At 39.6% G+C, this 17,736-nt stretch overlaps 1 protein-coding gene across 1 annotated transcript in view; it reads right to left on the bottom strand.

The window, feature by feature from the left end:
- AGBL1 (AGBL carboxypeptidase 1) overlaps positions 1 to 17,736 on the bottom strand; it is a 471,358-nt gene that overhangs the window by 113,398 nt on the left and 340,224 nt on the right. The gene's annotated exons all lie outside the window — the stretch shown is intronic.

The following is a 17,736-nucleotide window of genomic DNA, read 5'->3' as shown; positions in this document are numbered from 1 at the left end:
CTATTTCTATTTCTTGAAAGATAATTCAATTCCACTAAATTAACAAAGTTTCACTTTGAAAAATCTAAGATGGAGCGTATTTGGTACAGACTTAACATTAAAAATACAAGTATTTCCCCGAAGTATTTGACTTTGGTAGAGGTTCTATATAATCGTTTTCTGAATTTTTGTGTGTTTATTTTTCATGACTCCCTTGTTGAGGGTTTCAGCTTCCCTAAAGTGCTCTTTGTATTCTTGAAAAATTAAAGATTATCCATCTGGATACTGGCAATGGTAACTTAAGAGAGAACAACTGTGTAGTGTTCTCTGGATAAATGCCGAATCCTAAAGCAGATTTATCTTGTTATTAGTTTCTCATTAGTTTGATGCATTCCTAGAGAACCTTTAAGCATGTAATTATAGGTTATGATCTCATGTGTACGCTGGTAGAAATTTTCCCCTCCTTTTTATTTGAGGGAAAGTCTGAGTTATTAGTCATTCTATAGAAAGCGCAAAGGTAAGGTTGCATAATTGAAGTATTTTCTGCTGTGAGTCTGAAACTTTCATTATCCTCTGATTATTGTGCAGCCTAGCTTATACTGGTTGAAATGTACCCTTTGCAACATCTGGCAGGCACAGTTTGCTTATCTCTATTCGGATAGAGTCACAGATTTTTGACATGTCTATCAACCAGATGACCACCCAGTAACCCTCTGGGATAAAAGTTTAGAAGTGGGAGTAATTTATAATAATAACAATAGTAACAAAGTATCATCAGTCCGAAGGAAGAAGTGGACAATTTAAATATATAATTAAAGAAAGGGAGAGCAAAAGTAAAATTAATAGATGGAACTTTGGAAAGTTTTGGGGTTTTTTTTGAACCAAACTGTATATATCACACAATCACACCAGCTGCAAGAAAAAAAGATGGAACATTTTGCTATTAAAAAAGCCAAAACTTTCAGCTACACAAAAAGGGGTATAATACTTTCTTCGGTCCCTCTGACAAAATTTTTTTCTCTCTGAATATTTGATTTAAAATTTGCAAGAAAATAAACTGCGCTGCAAAGTAGATATGGGGATACATCAGAGTGATCCCAATATAGACATCCTTACTTTCTGGGGATTATAAATGTACTCCAAATTAGGGGACCTAAATGCAGTTCCCTTGCTAACTGTTTACTGGCTTAACACGTGGAATTGCAACTGAACAGATCCATCCATAAATTTCATAATTAGTCCCTCTTTTAAAATTCATCTCCCAGAGGTGGATCCCTCTATAAAGTAATCAGACTGCCAACTCTATCAAGTTTCCAAGGGAGGAGGGGTTGTTTAAGAGGCTTATCAGAGCGAGCCAGCTGGGCGAACATGGATGGTATCGCAAGCCTGCAAACCATCACTTTAACTGCAGCACTAAATTCTGAGCAGCTCCGATCCTTTTGTCACACAGGTGGCTAGAACCTTTAGAGAAACAAAATGTCAGAAAGATCTATATCCCTCCACTTAACCCGGATGGATCAGAGAAGCTCAAGGAAACTTGTTTGAACTTTTCTTTCTTTCTTTCCGTCTACGTACTTCTCAAAGGTGTTAAAAATCCAAATTGTCACATTTGTCTTCTATGTACACTCACGGATTTCAACGGGGCTGGGGGGGGAAAAAAACTGCTTCACTTTTTTCAGAGACTTTTTCTCTCCCCCCTCCTCCCTTTCCCACGGCTGATGAAACCGCTCACTTATTATTCATGAATGCCTGTTCTTGTAATAATTACATTGCTTTCCATCCTGACAAGCTGAATGCTTACAAAGAGGATTCTGCATTTACAACTCCTCCGTTGCTTAGTTAATTGTCCCATCCCTTGCTTTCAAGCACAGCTTTTCCGATCAGAAGGTCTAGAAACTTCATTCATGCATGCATGCCCGCCTCCCCTCTTTAAAATGGTAAATGTTAAATGTTTGGGTGAAAATGTATTAAAAGCTGAACAAACTTCCTTAACACAATTATTTACGTTAAACCTAGGCTGCATCTCGTCTTTCATGCCTAAACTGATTTCTGTAGATGAGGTTTCTCTTCAATGGCATTCGGATACCCAGTGATGCAATTTCCTTTCCAGCGTGTCGATCCATAGAAGACTTGTAAAGAAACAGCTTGGCAGTGGAAATCTAATCTAATGGGGAATCGGGCATAATAATAGTGGCTTTTCCCATTAAACTTGGCAACAGAGCACAAGGCAAACTGCAAATCTTGAAGAAGCTCCCTATTTGAAAGGCACACAGAAATGGTTGGCTTGAACCTGAATATGAACCTTTCATATTCACAACTTTATGACAATGATTTTGTTGTCATGCTTTGCTGGGCCTGTTTCTTTCAGAGCAGTGAAGAATGTTGGCAGTGAGATTGAAACTCCTTTAAAAAAAAATAAAAAGCAAAAACTCACCTCGAGTGTTGTTATTTAATGCTGTCACAAAAAGCCAGGAATATACAAGTTGACATACCAGTAAGAAGTACTGCGTGTTTGTGATTTTCCGTTTGGTAGGGTAGTCAAGAGTTTCCTAAACTGTTTAATAGTTTAATAAAATATATAGCTCTTTACAAGAAGAATGCAATTTTTTATCTCCTTAAAAGGACAATGCAACAGAAACAGGGAGATTTATGAAATATATTTCTTTCTTTCTTCTTTTTTTTTTTTTACAAAGAAGGAATCCAAATACAAAGTCAAGACACAGAAGTGTGCCAGTAATGGACATGAGACGAAGTTGCCAGTAAGCCTTTTGACAGCACTGCATCATCAAGTGCACTCTGGATGCAGACTATGAGAAAGATTTATGACCTATTATCATCTCATTTGTTCCTTGATTATATACCAGCTCTCTACAGCCAGTCAGAGATCTTCTCCAACATTTAATTACTGATTCCAGCAATGTGAATAGCTAAGGATTGAATCTCAGATACTCAAAATACAAAGGATGCCTTCTTTGTAAAAAAAAAATGTATAAGACGGCAGGTGTAGAGTGCTGTTGCCTTCCTTATAAGGGCTAAAGCTTGTGAGATGTGAACCAGTGTGGCTTAAATTGGACAGAACCATCATCTCAACATTGTATTTCAATGTCAAGATTGGGGGAAAAAAAACATAGTCGAGAGACCACCAAAGGGCAGAAGGAAAAAGGTGAAGACTCAAACTCTGGAGTTTCATTCATTTATTCTTCTTATGTCTTGATTTCTGGTTCTTGTAGCAGGCAGAACATCTCTGCACAAAGAACATTTTTTCCAAACTGCAGATTCTTGATGTTTCTACTATTATCAAGTTCCTGAGTGCAAGATTGAAGTTCTGGAAATGTGTAAGCTGCCAGGACTGATATTAGATTTTCCTCACCAGGTCTGTGAGCTTTCCAGAGGTACCTGGGGTTTCTCTGAATCAGGGATGGGTTCCATTTTTTTAAACTATCGGTTCTGTGGGCATGGCTTGCTTACCATGGCCACGCCCACCCAGTAGCCGGGAAGAGAACCCTTTGCTAAAATTTTTGAAGCCCATCCCTCGATATTCTTGAATACAGCTCACCTGTATTCTGTATTCTGGAACCCATACCACACCTCTGACATTAATACAATTGAACGAGTCCAGAAATATTTTACAAGAAGAGTCCTCCGCTCCTCTGAAAACAACAAAATACCTTATACTTCCAGACTTGAAATCCTGGGATTAGAAAACTTAGAACTCTGCCAACTCAGACATGACCTGTGTTTAACACACAGAATCATCTATTGCAATGTCCTTCCTGTTAAAGACTACTTCAGCTTCAATAGCAATAATACAAGAGCAAACAATAGATTCAAACTTAATGTTAACTGCTTCAATCTTGATTGCAGAAAATATGACTTCTGAAACAGAGTTATTAATGCTTGGAACACACTACCTGACTCTATGGTCTCTTCTCAAAATCCCAAAAACTTCAACCAAAAACTGTCTACCATTGACCTCACCCCATTCCTAAGAGGACTATAAGGGATGTGCATAAGTGCACAAAAGTGCCTACCGTTCCTGTCCTATTGTTTTCTTTCATTATATGTGCTCATATATAATGTTGTGACAAAATAAATAAATAAATAGATAGATAGATATCTTTCTACCTACTTTTAGACTGTTTCAGGCTGTTTTACAAGGCCGTACACCTCCTTTCCTCTCTCACCACAATGCCACCACCGCCAGTCTCTTCTCTGGTCAGTTTTTTTAGCTAACAGTTCCTGCACTGGCTACAGGGACAGAAAAAACAGCAAACTAGATGCTGGCCATTTTGTAGGCAGCCTGTTCTCTCAGAGAACTAAATCGCATGGCTATGTTTATAAAACTGCCAGCGAAGCCGCTGATATTTTTTTTCCTTCCTTCCACCTCCACGAATCCCTCTCCCATTGAACCTTCTGTTCGCAAAACGTGTCTCTCTGTTAGGTGAAAGATGGGAAATGAATCTCTCTTACCTTTTTCAGTTTTATGAGTTGCTCACCATCCGGCTAGGCTTCTTCCTGAACGTTTAATTATCTTCCTTTATGAAAATGAAAGAAAGCTGACAAAACTTAATTGAGGTTCTGGTGGTAGTATTGCCAGTCTTATCCCCACCTCTCTCACTTTAATTTTTTTTTAAAAAAAGCCAACCAAAAATATTCCCTCTCAATTTGTTACCAGCACTTGCCTTTGTTTTTTGTTTTTTTTAAAAAAAGAATCTGGCTTATCTTTACAATCTATTTCCTTGTCTGTCCTTTGTCCTTTGCTGATGTTACAGGAAATCGGTGTGGTAATAATGGATCCAGACATTGGATTGAGGCCAAGGACTCCCAGTTTCAAATCCCCATTTGACCAGGAAATTCACAGAGTGACTTTGAGACATTGAGAAGAGGGCCATGAAAATATTTACAGATCCCTCACATCCAGGACATAAACTGTTCCAACTCCTACCCTCAAAACGACGCTATAGAGCACTGCACAACAGAACAACTAGACACAAGAACAGTTTTTTCCCAAAGGCCATCACTCTGCTAAACAAATAATTCCCTCAATACTCTATTTACTAAATCTGCACTACTATTAATCTTCTCATAGTTCCCATCACCAATCTCTTTCCATTTATGACTGTATGACTGTAACTTTGTTGCTGGCAATCCTTATGATTTATATTGATATATTGACCATCAATTGTGTTGTAAATGTTGTACCTTGATGAACGTAACTTTTCTTTTATGCACACTGAAAGCATATGCACCAAGACAAATTCCTTGTGTGTCCAATCACACTTGGCCAATAAAATTCTATTCTATTCTGATTCATCCCAACTACCCTGAAGAATGGCTTACATTTCTCTCTGAAAATATCAACGTTCTATTTATGAAAACAAGAAAAAACAGAAAGTCTTCCAAGCTAGCCCTTCTGAAAAAGTAAGCCAAAAGATAATTACAATTAGAGGAGGCAGTAGAGTAAATCGTTATCAAGACCTTGGAAATCTCAGTGCAGGACCGTGGAGTTAACTCTTAGTAAGGATTCCTCAGATGAATACTTGGGGCTTATAGTAGTGGCCAAAATTGTGGAAACCTTTTGGGAAAAATGTGTTTTCTAAAACTAGCTAATAACACCACTTTTTTTTTTGGAGTAGTACCATAAAATTATACATGAATGGAAAGATAATTTAATCAAGAATGTATTGCAGTAACTTTTATGAAAGATTAGCTATTAGAATAGCAGCTACAGTATAAAGAAGAAAATGAAAGACATAGAAAAAATGAGATATACAAAAATTATCATGTCAGTTAATACTTAGTTGGGTAAACTTTAGCATGAATTAGGGCCTTACAACGTCTTCCCAGGGAGTGAACCAAGTCTTTTAGTTCTGCAGCTGTTATAATGTGAAACCAAGATTGAATGATTACTTCTATTAACTGGGTTTTATTGCTGGGTCACTTCTGACTAACCAGTTTCTTTAGTCGGCTCCATGGATTTCCAATTGGGTTAAGGTCTGGTCTATTCCCAGGCCATTCCAGCAGTGGAATATGATTATCTTGAAACTTCCCCCCCACCAAAAAAGTGATGGTATTAGCCATCAAACCTCAAAAACACACTTTTTCTAAACACTTTCCACAATGTTGGCCGCTGTTGTATCTAGGTATTAAACATCCTACAGCTCTGAGATACAAACCCTCAAACTTGGACCAAGAACATGTGTTTTTCCATCTGGTTTTTCTCCAGTGTTATATTTTTATAAGCTTAAAAGCAACAGAATCTTTTTTGGCTAGAACATATAATAGAACATAATGCAATACATAATAATCCCTCATTGTTGATGATCAGGAGACTAGAAACTAGTCTAATAAGGGAATTGGAAGTTCCTATTATTGTTTGTTTGTTTGTTTGTTTTTTGTTGTTAACCTTGAGAAGGGAATGGGACAGAAAAGCAATCTTCAAATACCCAAAATGTCAGATTATTCATGAACTAGCAGAGACATAGTAACAAGGTCAGCCAATGAATACGCATAGCAACTAAATCAGCCAATTGGGAGCTGGACAGACTGGAGCCAGGGCATGTCTTAGTCTGCAGCTTCTGAGTCTGTGCAGAGAATTGAAACAGAAACTAAACAAGTCTGGACTTGATTCTCTGCTTGCCTGCTCTGTGCTGAGATCTAAAATGAAACTAGCCTTGTCTGTCTGCTGAAATGAAACTGGAGACTGATCTCTCTGCTTGTTACCACCTTGAAAGAACTCTACTATTGGTATTGTAAAATTTACTTCGTCTGTTATTATGTATATAAAGAAATTAATGAATCCAGCTCAGTCAGTTATCTGCGTGTGCTTCTGGATTTGACTTTTGCAAGAAACTCTGACACAAAAGGATGCCACATAGACAAGCTCAAAATGTGCTCTCTATCGTTCCAGCATGCAGGACATGGTATAATGGATTTCATTTAAAGCAAGACCAATTCCAATTGAATGTTAGAAAAGCTTCCCGACCATAAGAGCAATTTGACTGTGACATGATTGGTTTACCTTCACTGGATGCATTCTGAATGGTCATCAATCAGTTGCTTTTTTCTGCACTGAGCAGGAGTTGGGCTCAGTGACATCAATGGCCCCTTCCATCTTTTTTTTTTCTTTCTTATTTTATGTTCTTTAGAACAGAAGGCTACATTGATGGAATCTCAACGATGGAATCTCTAAATTTCTAATTGGCTGTTTTATCTTTCCTCTATTTTTAAAAACCCACAACTCTTAATTCCTCTACGGCAGGGGTCTCCAACTTTGGCAACTTTATGATTCATGGAGTTCAACTCCCAGAATTCCTCTGGCTGAGGAATTCTGGGAGTTGAAGTCCACAAGTCATAAAGTTTCCAAGGTTGGAGACCCCTGCTTTATGGTGAAGCACGTTCAAACCAACATGCAAACAGAACTACAGTTATACCCTGATAGTCATCCTTTGGAGACTTTCAAAATACCATTCCCCAACGGAAAACTGCTTTAAAAAATATGTTTTTTGGAAAAGGGCCTATAGAAATGCACTTAGTCGTGAATATAACTTGCAAAATTCGTATTTTCAGATTAAATGATTGGCTTGTAAAACATAACTGGGATTGCTGTACAAAGAATCTTTCTTTAACAAAAAAAAAAAGAAAAGAAAACAGAAAGGTGTTAGCTTTGTTCTATGGCCTGCTGTACACTGAATTTAAAAAACCCAAATCATTTAATCAAGAGCAGCAGGAGAGAAAAAAAAGGAGACAAGTTTCAACAGAAATTAGATCTAGAGCATACAACTCTGGTCAGAAGAAGAAATCTTTTCAATTGACAAAAAGGTGAATAAAACTTTCATCATTCTTTTTTTTAACTTCATTGCTAGGAAAAAGGCAAAAGAATGGGAGCTCATTAATTACCATCTTCTTGTAAACTTGGAGGTTGACTAACTAGAATATGCATATTATAGCTGTAGCCCCTGCAGAGAAGGTAACCAAGAGAGCATCTTATTCTAGGGTGGGGAGGGGGAAAAAAGACATATTAAAGATGCTGTTTGGGGGATGTTTGGCTCACGTCTACTTTGGCAGATTGCCAAAGTCAAGGTCATTGAGGAATCAGCCAAGGGAAACAAGATTTCTACGTTATGCAGATGTATGTGCATGAATCATATCCCTAACGTACTCCCTCTACCAAGCTTATTCGTTCCTCTGCCAATACAATGACATGATTATGCCAGTCTGTTCCCTGAAGGCCTTCAAAATGAGATTTGCTTGCCAGTTATCGCCTCTTGCATACAAGTTTTTTTTAAAAAAAAAAAAGAAGAAGAGTTACTAAGCACTGCAGACATTATTCTTTAAATTGCACTTGGGGCTTCAGAGCCTGCTTCACCCCGAGAAAGATACAAAATATGATTAGATGCGAAAGCACGATGAGCAGAGAAAGCAGAAGAAAATATCTATCTATCTATCTCTTGAAAGATGAAATGGAGGCGGTAGAGAGGGAATTGGAATTGAAATCTCCATGTTTGGATTAACCATCATTTCATCTCCTTCGTCTCTCTGGTTTGATATAAAACCTATTGAAGTTAATGTAAAGTTCCCATTGATTTCAGCAGGCTATTAAATCATTCCTCTAATCTTCCCACAGGCCTGAGTTGCAATAGCAATATCATTTAGACTTATATACCGCTTCACAGTGCTTTACAGCCCTCTCCAAACAGTCACCATATTTTTATTTATTTATTTATTTTATTTATTTATTTTGTCACAACAGTATATATAAGCATAAGCATGAAAGTAACTATATAATATATAAGCATATATATATAAGCATAAGCATGCAATAACTATATTAATTGGATATAATGAAAGAAAACAATAGGACAGGAACGGTAGGTACGTTGGTGCTCTTATGCACACCCCTTACAGACCTCTTAGGAATGGGGTGAGGTCAATAGTAGACAGTTTTTGGTTAAAGCTTTGGGGATTTTGAGAAGAGACCACAGAGTTAGGTAGTGTGTTCCAAGCATTAACAACTCTGTTACAGAAGTCATATTTTCTGCAATCAAGATTGAAGCGGTTAACATTAAGTTTAAATCTATTGTTTGCTCTTGTATTGTTGTGATTGAAGCTGAAGTAGTTTTTAACAGGAAGGACATTGCAATAGATGATTCTATGAGTTAAACACAGGTCCTGTCGAAGGCAGCGGAGTTCTAAGTTTTCTAAACCCAAGATTTCAAGTCTGGTGGCATAAGGTATTTTGTTGTATTCAGAGGAGTGGAGAACTCTTCTTGTAAAATATTTCTGGACACGTTCAATTGTATTGATGTCTGAAATGTGGTATTCAAGACAGGCGAGCTGTATTCAAGAATTGGTCTAGCAAATGTTTTATAAGCTCTGGTAAGTAGTGTAGTGTTTCTGGAGAAGAAGCTATGTAAGATTAGGTTTACTAATCTTTATTGCCCCCAACAATTTGGGTCCTCATTTTACCCACCTCGGAAGGTCCTAACTCCAAAATCTTATGCCTTCTCAATATAATACAGTGTATGTGAATAATTAGGAAACTTGTGCGAGTCTAACAAATTATTTTCTGTCCTCTAGCTACTATATATGCTTGGTCATTTCTGCCCTGCATCTTCTGTGCTGTCACATTAGGACCGTTGGAATTTCTGCCAACTGAGCATTCCAGGACATCAAATCCTTTTCCAATTTCTTATATTTCATGTTGATTCAGTTCTCCGTTGATTAGATCCAATTCCAATTCCAGGCAACTGGAATTCTTGAAATTACAAGTCGGCGGCATTGGAGAAGCATGTCTTTGCGGAAAATCGCCATTCGAATTGGGGGCGGTGGGTTTGTAACTCATAAATTAGGCCAGTACTGGCCTTCTTTTCTTTACTTTTGAGTCCATTTCATGATTAATTTAGTTCCAGTGAATTATTTTTATTCGCTATGGAGCAGAAAACGCATTTCCTAGCCTATTAATCTCCACTCCGGACCCATTTAGAGAAGTAAATGAGGGAGAAGTCATTTGAACACTTTGTTCTAAAAACAAGACACTTCTGGAATTCGAAAGCATTATTGTCCCCTGAAAGGGACAATAAAAAATCATCAAAATAAGGAGCAAGGAATCTGCTGATGCGGTTAATTCCAAAGGTATGTGTTTTTTTTCCCCCTCAAGCAGCAAAAGCAATGAAATACCAAAAGCAATGAGCAAAATTTCTGGAAACCATTTCTTTGAAAATGCTTTTTTTGTTGTTTAGAAGAGAAAGTACTTTTCATTCTCTCAGCCCTTATAGACTTAACTATCTGTTTATGCTGCAATACAAATATTTGTGTCAATCTTTTCAGGAGATGAACAGGCTGAGCCTGCGGGTGGGGTCAAACTCATTGTAAGTTTGGAGTCTTCAATACCTCCATAAGAAACCCAAGTCCTGCATCCAATAAAACAGTCCTTTGAGAAATCTGAAAGTCTTGCAGTGCTGAATTGGTTGGGTTCATTAGTAGGAACCTTGATACCTTGAAGACTCTTGGCTCTTATCTGGCAACAATTTGCCGTGAACTTAGATGAAGATTCTTGTGTATTGTTGTTCGGTTGCTACATCATGTCTGTTTCTTTGTGACACCAGGCCTCCCTGTCTTCCACTGTCTCCTGGAGTTTGCCCAAATTTGTGTTCAGCAGCTGTGATGGTACAGTGGTTAGAATGCAGTATTGTAGGCAAACTCTGCCCACAGCTACAGTTCGATCCTGATAGCTCAAGGTTGACTCAGCCTTCCATTCTTCTGAGGTTGATAAAATGAGGACCCAGACTGTTAGAGGCAATATGCTGATTCTGTAAACCACTCAGAGAGTGCTGCAAAGCACTATGGAGCGGTATATAAATCAAAGTGTTATTGCTATTCATTGCATCAATGACACTATTTAACCATCTCATCCTCTGCTGTCCCCTTCTCCTTTTGCCTTCCATCTTTCCCAACATCAAGGTCTTCTCCAATGAGTCCTCCCTTCTCATTAAGTGGCCAAAGTATTTCAGCTTCAGCATCTGACCTTCCAGAGAATAGTCAGGGTTGATTTCCTTTAAGGTTGACTGATTTGATCTTCTTGCAGTCCAAGGGATCTTCTCCAACATCACAATTCAAAAGCATCAATTTTTCAATGTTCAGTCTTCCTTGTGTAGCATGAGATAAACTTGAAGTACTTTTGAACTGGCTCCTGACTTCTTGCACCTGACAGACTTGTACTTGCTGTCTTTATTTATTTATTTCCTTTCTAGGAGGGTTTTTGTTGTTGTTGTTTTTGCCTTTTGTTACCGCCCATGGGGTTTTCCCAGTTAGACTATGGTTTTTCCAGTTGCAATGTATGGCTCTGAAAGTTGGACCATAAGAAAGGCTGAGCGCCAAAGAATTGAGGCCTTTGAACTCTGGTGCTGGAGAAGACTCCTGCGAGTCCCTTGGACTCCAAGGTGATCAGTCCTAGAGGAGATCAACCCTGACTGCTCTTTAGAAGGCCAGATCCTGAAGATGAAACTCAAATCCTTTGGCTACCTAATGAGAAGGAAGGATCACTGGAGAAGAGCCTAATGCTGGGAAAGATTGAGGGCAAAAGAAGAAGGGGATGGCAGAGAACGAGGTGGCTGGATGGAGTCACTGAAGCAGTTGATATGAGCTTAAATGGACTCCAGAGGATGGTAGAGGACAGGAAGGCCTGGAGGAATGTTGTCCATGGGGTCATGATGGGTCGGACATGACTTTGCAACTAACAAGAAGAAATTATTTACACGTATATGTCTTTATTATATGTCATGCTTTTTCAATTGTTTTAAGGATTTATTTATTTATTTATTTATTTATTTATTTATTTATTTATTTATTAGATTTAAGTGCCCCTCTGCAAGAATATTCGTGACTGAGAAGACATGGTAACAAGGTCAACCAATGAATAGGCATAGTAACTAAATCAGCCAATTAGGAGCTGAGACAGACTGGAGCCAGGGCATGACTTAGTCTGCAGCATCTGAGTCTGTGCAGAGAAACGAAACTGAAATCAGTGTGTGTGTATGAACTTGGCTGCTCATGGAACTGAAAGCAATCTCTCCTCTGCCTGTGAATCTGCTGTTAGTATTGTAAATTTACTTCCTATATTATATGTATATAAAGAAGTTAATGACTCCTGCTGAATCAGTTTATCTGTATGTGCTTCTGGATTTGATTTTTGCAAGAAACTCTGATACCCTCCCCCCCTCGTTTAGAGGCAAACAATCCACTCTATATTCTTGCTTTTGTCTAAGTTTACATTTTTACGTCATTATCAATAGTTTGTATGGGAAGGGCTGGGGAGAAGAAACTCTTTATCAAGCCTCTGAAAACATGTTTGTTTGGAAGGCTCCAAATTATTATGTTAATAAAATACTGGGCAGTTATAGCTTGAAAAGAAAATGAACCGGCATGTAAGTCTCCACCTAACATGTAATAATCATCTGGTAATTCTTTGCTGTTTCATAACCCAAAGGAGGAGGGGGAAAAGTCAATCAACTATCACAGTCCGCTTAGAGTTGCAAAGCTCGTTCATTTGCAGCCGGTGTATAATTTGAATAATCTTGCAGACCGCATTAACAAGCAACACAATGGTAGAGGGTACCCATCGCCAGCTTTGAGGTCTTCCACTTCAGTTTCCAAATTGACACCCCCGCCCCGTACTCACCTGCCCTGTCCTCAGATGCATTTGGTGTTATTTGATAAATTAATTATCTTGGTGACATAGCCAGGAGAAAACCTCGCCTGGCCCTTGAGCTTCACTTGGATGTTGGATAATCAACTCAGGAGGCCACCCAGGGTGAAATGCTACTGGTTCAGGGTGGTTCTCCAGAACCAGTAGTAAAAATGCTACTGGTTTGCCCAAACCAGTAGTAAAAAAATGCTTTAAACAGTAAAAAAAAAGTTCCTACGATCGTGCATCACAGCTGATCATCTGAACTATTTTTTTACTTTTTTTTAGCATTTGTTTTACTACCAGTTCGAGCGAATAGTCAGAACTTTTTTTTTTACTTTTTAAAGCACTTTTTTACTACCTATTGCCCGAACCAGTATCTTTGTGTAAAGTGTTTGTTTTTGAGCTCTCTGTGACTCTGTGAGGTTCCTGCTTGTTGTAGGGACCATTTTGTGTGATGTCCAGCTGCTTTTGCATTGTGTGGAGTCAGTTGTGTAGCTTTTGTGTTATTTTTGTGTAAAGTGTGATAGTTGGTTTTCCATGACCAATAAGCCACATCCACCTAGTCACATGACCATCAAGCCACACCCACCCAGTCACATGACCACCAAGCCACATCCACCAGGCCATGGCAACAGAACTGGTAGGGAAAATTTTTGAATTTCACCACTGAGGCCACCTATATTTCAGAATCAAAAAAAAAAAGTTAGTTGGGTAATAAGAGAAAGGAGCAAAGAGTGGAAAGTGCAGACAGCTCAGGAAAACATTAATGAAAAGGAGATAAATTAGAATGGGCCACTTATTAAGTCCAATATGGTGTCCATTTGAATAATGGGCATATTCATTAGTGCCAGAGAGGCTGTGAAGAATGTGTTGAACGGAGCTGGTAGATTGAGGCTGACTGTTTGCCAAGAGATGGAGGGAAAGAAGCAGCGAGAAGTGGGGAGGCAAATTCACCTTTGAGAAATTCTTTTTCTTTGCATTTGAATGGTCCCAGGAACACAGGGCATCTTGTCATCTATTCTAAGGCCACGAATTAAGCACGAGAGGAGATTCAAGGGAAGATTAGATTATACTCTTACAAACAGAGCCTGTGATAGAGATGCAAAGATCATTCCTCATCCTGTCTATGTCAGCATTCTATGCCTACAGTCATTAATTCATTCCAAAAAATTCAACCTCAGTCTGCACATTTAAAGACTCCACACCCAGATGGAAATAGGCATTTGCCTTATGCGCAATTTTCTGCAAACGTGTGCATTTTGTAAGGCAGCTCACCCCAACTTCCTAACCTGGCCTTTTGTTTTCGATGCAACCTTTTGCACGCGTGCGCACTTTGGTGCCCAGATTTTCCCATCCTGCAATGTCTTTGCTGAGGAATATTCTAAGACAAATGCTAGAAGACTCCGAATTAGAGCTTGTTCATTTCTCCCCAGATGCACCGTTCCACCTAGAAAGAAACATATAGTCGATTTCTCTAAATGGCCTGTCTTAGTTTTCATACAACCATTAGAGCATCCCCATGGTTAGGTGGTCAAAATTCAGAATAGCATGTATTTATAATGGTTGCAATGACCTGGAGTCATATGATCATCTTTTGCTAGTTAATGGAGGAAGTTAGATTCACTTGATACCCATATCATTAACTTAATAAGTGCAGTGATTCCCTCAACAATCATGGCAAGAACGGTTATAAAATGGAGCAAAACTCACTTAACAACTGTCTTACTTGGCAACAGAAATTTCGGGCTCAATTGTGGTCGTAGGTTGAGGGCTACTAGAAAGTAATAAGCATAAACCGCAAGTTTTGGACCAGTGATGGGTTTCAAATTTTTTTACTACTGGTTCTGTGGGCGTGGCTTGCTTGGTGGGCGTGGCTTGGTTGTCATGTGACTGAGTGGGTGTGGCCAACTTGACATCACTCATGGCCACAGCCATTGAGTCAAATGACACCCCCCCACGTAGCCACACCCACAGAAAAAGGTTAGGACTGACGGAGCAGGCAATGGTATGCATCAGTCCAAGTGTGACGCAGCAGGAAATGGGATGTGATGGCAGCAGCTTTTTCGGCGATCTCTGGTAGTTTTCGGTGGCCTGCGGCGCCTGGGAGGCTTTTTCTTTTTTGATGGGACTGTGAGAAGCCTCCAAGATGCCGCCTCTTTGCCAGCTACTTCCTGGCAGTGATGCAGGCGGGCGGGGCAAGTGAGCAGTGACTGGTTTGGGGCCATGGCCAGCCAGCAGTTGCTACCGGTTCGGCAACCCAGGCCAAATTACTGCTAGCGGTTCACCCAAACTGGTGCAAAGCAGTAGAAACCCACCACTGCCTTGGACCAAAACCAAGTTTCCAAAGCTTTCAGAACAGCACAGGATGGGGTAGCATCCTTCTCTCTCAAAGGATGCTGTTTCAGAGGGTGGGAGACACAACAGAGAAGGAGTATTTTCTTGGTCATACAAGATAGCAATTTTAAAAGGAGAAAACCTGGAATACACCTACAATGCTGGAACATACTTGGTGGGCAGAAACAAGTGGAGATAACTGGTCTTTCAGGAATCCAGACTGAATGTCATACATTTATATTTTATACTTTATATACTTGGGTTTTCTGTGCTGACTAATTGATTAAAATAAACAAGCCAAATCAATTAATTGTTTGAACCCCCCTGAACACTCCAATCAAGTGATTTTCTGTCACTCGTTTTCAATAGATGAAGAAAAGTGGAAAGCAATGGAAGAGAGTTAAAAAAAGAAAGAAAGAAAGGAGAGAGGAGAATAGGGAAAGATCAAAAGCAGGAGAGAACAAACGGGAAGAGAGTTGAATCTACCATGGCTCAAAAATACACGTCAAATAGAATGGGACAATGCCCTGCAAAGGAATTCTACTTCTAAATCCATGTATTCTAATTGTGGTATCATTGTGGCTGTTTGTATGCTGTCCCTAATTAATATCTGTGAAAGAAAGAAACACAATGGTTCAATGGTTTAAAGATGGCAGAGAAGGACTGTGCTCTGGCAGTTTGAGTCGTATGATGGAGTGAGGCTCCTATCCCACGTAGCAGTTTGAAAGCATGCAAATGCAAGTAGATAAATGGGTACCACTTTGGTGGGAACAAAACAATGCCTCAAGCAGCAGTACAAATTCAATCAGTGCCGGACCTGCCTGAAAGTGATGCCTGAATGTAAGGTGACATTAGTGATGGGAAAAGCCCCAAATGACACTGCAGAATGCCGTCAAGACTTCTGAGTACACAGCTAGATCGCCCCCTGTGGTGCATTCTGGATAGTGAATGGGCATGTACTGAACAGATCAGCAATCGTCAGCAACCCAAAAACTACTTCGTATTAACACTGTAGTCTCCTGGCTCATGCATCACTACCATATGTTAAATAATAAATAATAACCCATGGAAGAAAGAATGAGAACTCCTTGGAGGAAGCTAAATTGTAGATAGGTAGACACCTACCTAATAAGCCTTCTCTTTTTCTACAGGTTCAGCCATTGCTGGCCTATATGGGGAAAAAAAGTGGGGGGACACACTAAGTTGATAAAAAGGGCTTTTGTTTCCAGGGGGTCTCCACTTAGAATAATTTATTCTCTCCCGTGCCACTAATCCACCTTAAAATCCATTTGAGCCAACTTGAGCCCAATACATAAGCATCATCCTGGAAACAAATAGCATATTATTCCCTGCAGTGCATAGAAAAAAATTTGCAAGTCTACGTTCACTGGAAGAACAACAGGGGAGCAAAAAAAGAGAGGAGGGGGTATATTAGATAGCCAAGCTGAGAAAGTGGGGAGGTGGGGAAAGTACAGAGACATGGTTAAAAAGAGGTTTTGTTTCATTCTGGATTCTGCTGAAAAGAGGAAATGGTCCCAGTTACCATCTCCTGGCTGGTAATGACAAACGCAAAAGAATGCAGAGAGTTTTGAGTGGGATCTAATAGGCAAATGAGGCATGAAAGTTATTGTCCAAAAAAAAAAAATCAGATGCCCAATGTGGTTGCTGGCACTTCATCTTCCCAGGTGCGACAACTCCAAAATATTAAGGGGATTGTGGACTGTGAGGACAGTTCACGAAGGCAACATCAGATGACCTGATAAGACTTCAGGAGAAAAGGTAATGGTCCCAGCAAAATGGCGGAAGACAACTTTCTGAGTGCTGAAGCTGCCAAAGAAGTAAGGTTAGGATTCTGGACATCAATAAAAACATATCTCTGACACCTTTGCCTGTCACTAAGATTGTAAACATTGCATTAAGAGAGGAGCATTTTGCTTCAGCAATGGACCAGAGCAACCGTTGAAGGCATGTGATCCAGTGGTGGGTTTCAAAAATTTTTACTACCGGTTCTGTGAGTGTAGCTTGTTGGGTGTGGCTTGTTGGGCATGGCATGGGAAGCAGTGATGGGATTCAACCAGTTCGCACCACCTCAGGAGAATCGGTTGTTAACTTTCTGAGCAGTTTGGCAAACTGGTTGTTGGAAGAAATCATTAGGGCAGAGAACCGGTTGTTAAATTACATGAATGATTACTGTAAAATCTCCATTCCCACCCCACTCCAGGGGAAGCTTACTGCAAAATCCCCATTTCCTCCCGATCAGCTGGGACTTGGGAGGCAGAGAATAGATGGGGGCGGTACCAGTCAGAATTTTTACTACAGGTTCTTCGAACTACTCAAAATTTCCGCTACTGGTTCTCCAGAACTGGTCAGAACTTGCTGAAACCCACCTCTGATGTGGTCAGACCCAAGGGCCAACAGTAATTTCATAGATTCATGGGGCTGGAAGGGACCTTGGAGGTCTTCCAGTGCAACCCCCTGCTCAAGGCAGGAGTCCTTATACCACTGTGGACAAATGAATGTTCAATCTTTACTTTGAAAACCTCCAGCAGTGGAGCACCCACAACTCTGAGAGGCAGGTAAGGGGGTGAACAATTCATTTGGCAGGATGCTCTTTTTTAAAGGTTTGGCTATCGTATATCTTGAAAGGCTTGGCTCAGGAAAGTGATCCTTGATTGTGTCACTATATCAATGTCACTAAAACATGCGACAACATCTTTTGAGAGTCACAAAGGAAA

The sequence above is a fragment of the Ahaetulla prasina genome, chromosome 13 (genome assembly GCF_028640845.1).
Source record: "Ahaetulla prasina isolate Xishuangbanna chromosome 13, ASM2864084v1, whole genome shotgun sequence".
In the NCBI taxonomy this organism is placed as follows: domain Eukaryota; kingdom Metazoa; phylum Chordata; class Lepidosauria; order Squamata; family Colubridae; genus Ahaetulla; species Ahaetulla prasina.
The sequence above is the reverse complement of the archived record's forward strand: the minus strand, read 5'-3'. Positions and strand labels throughout refer to the sequence as shown.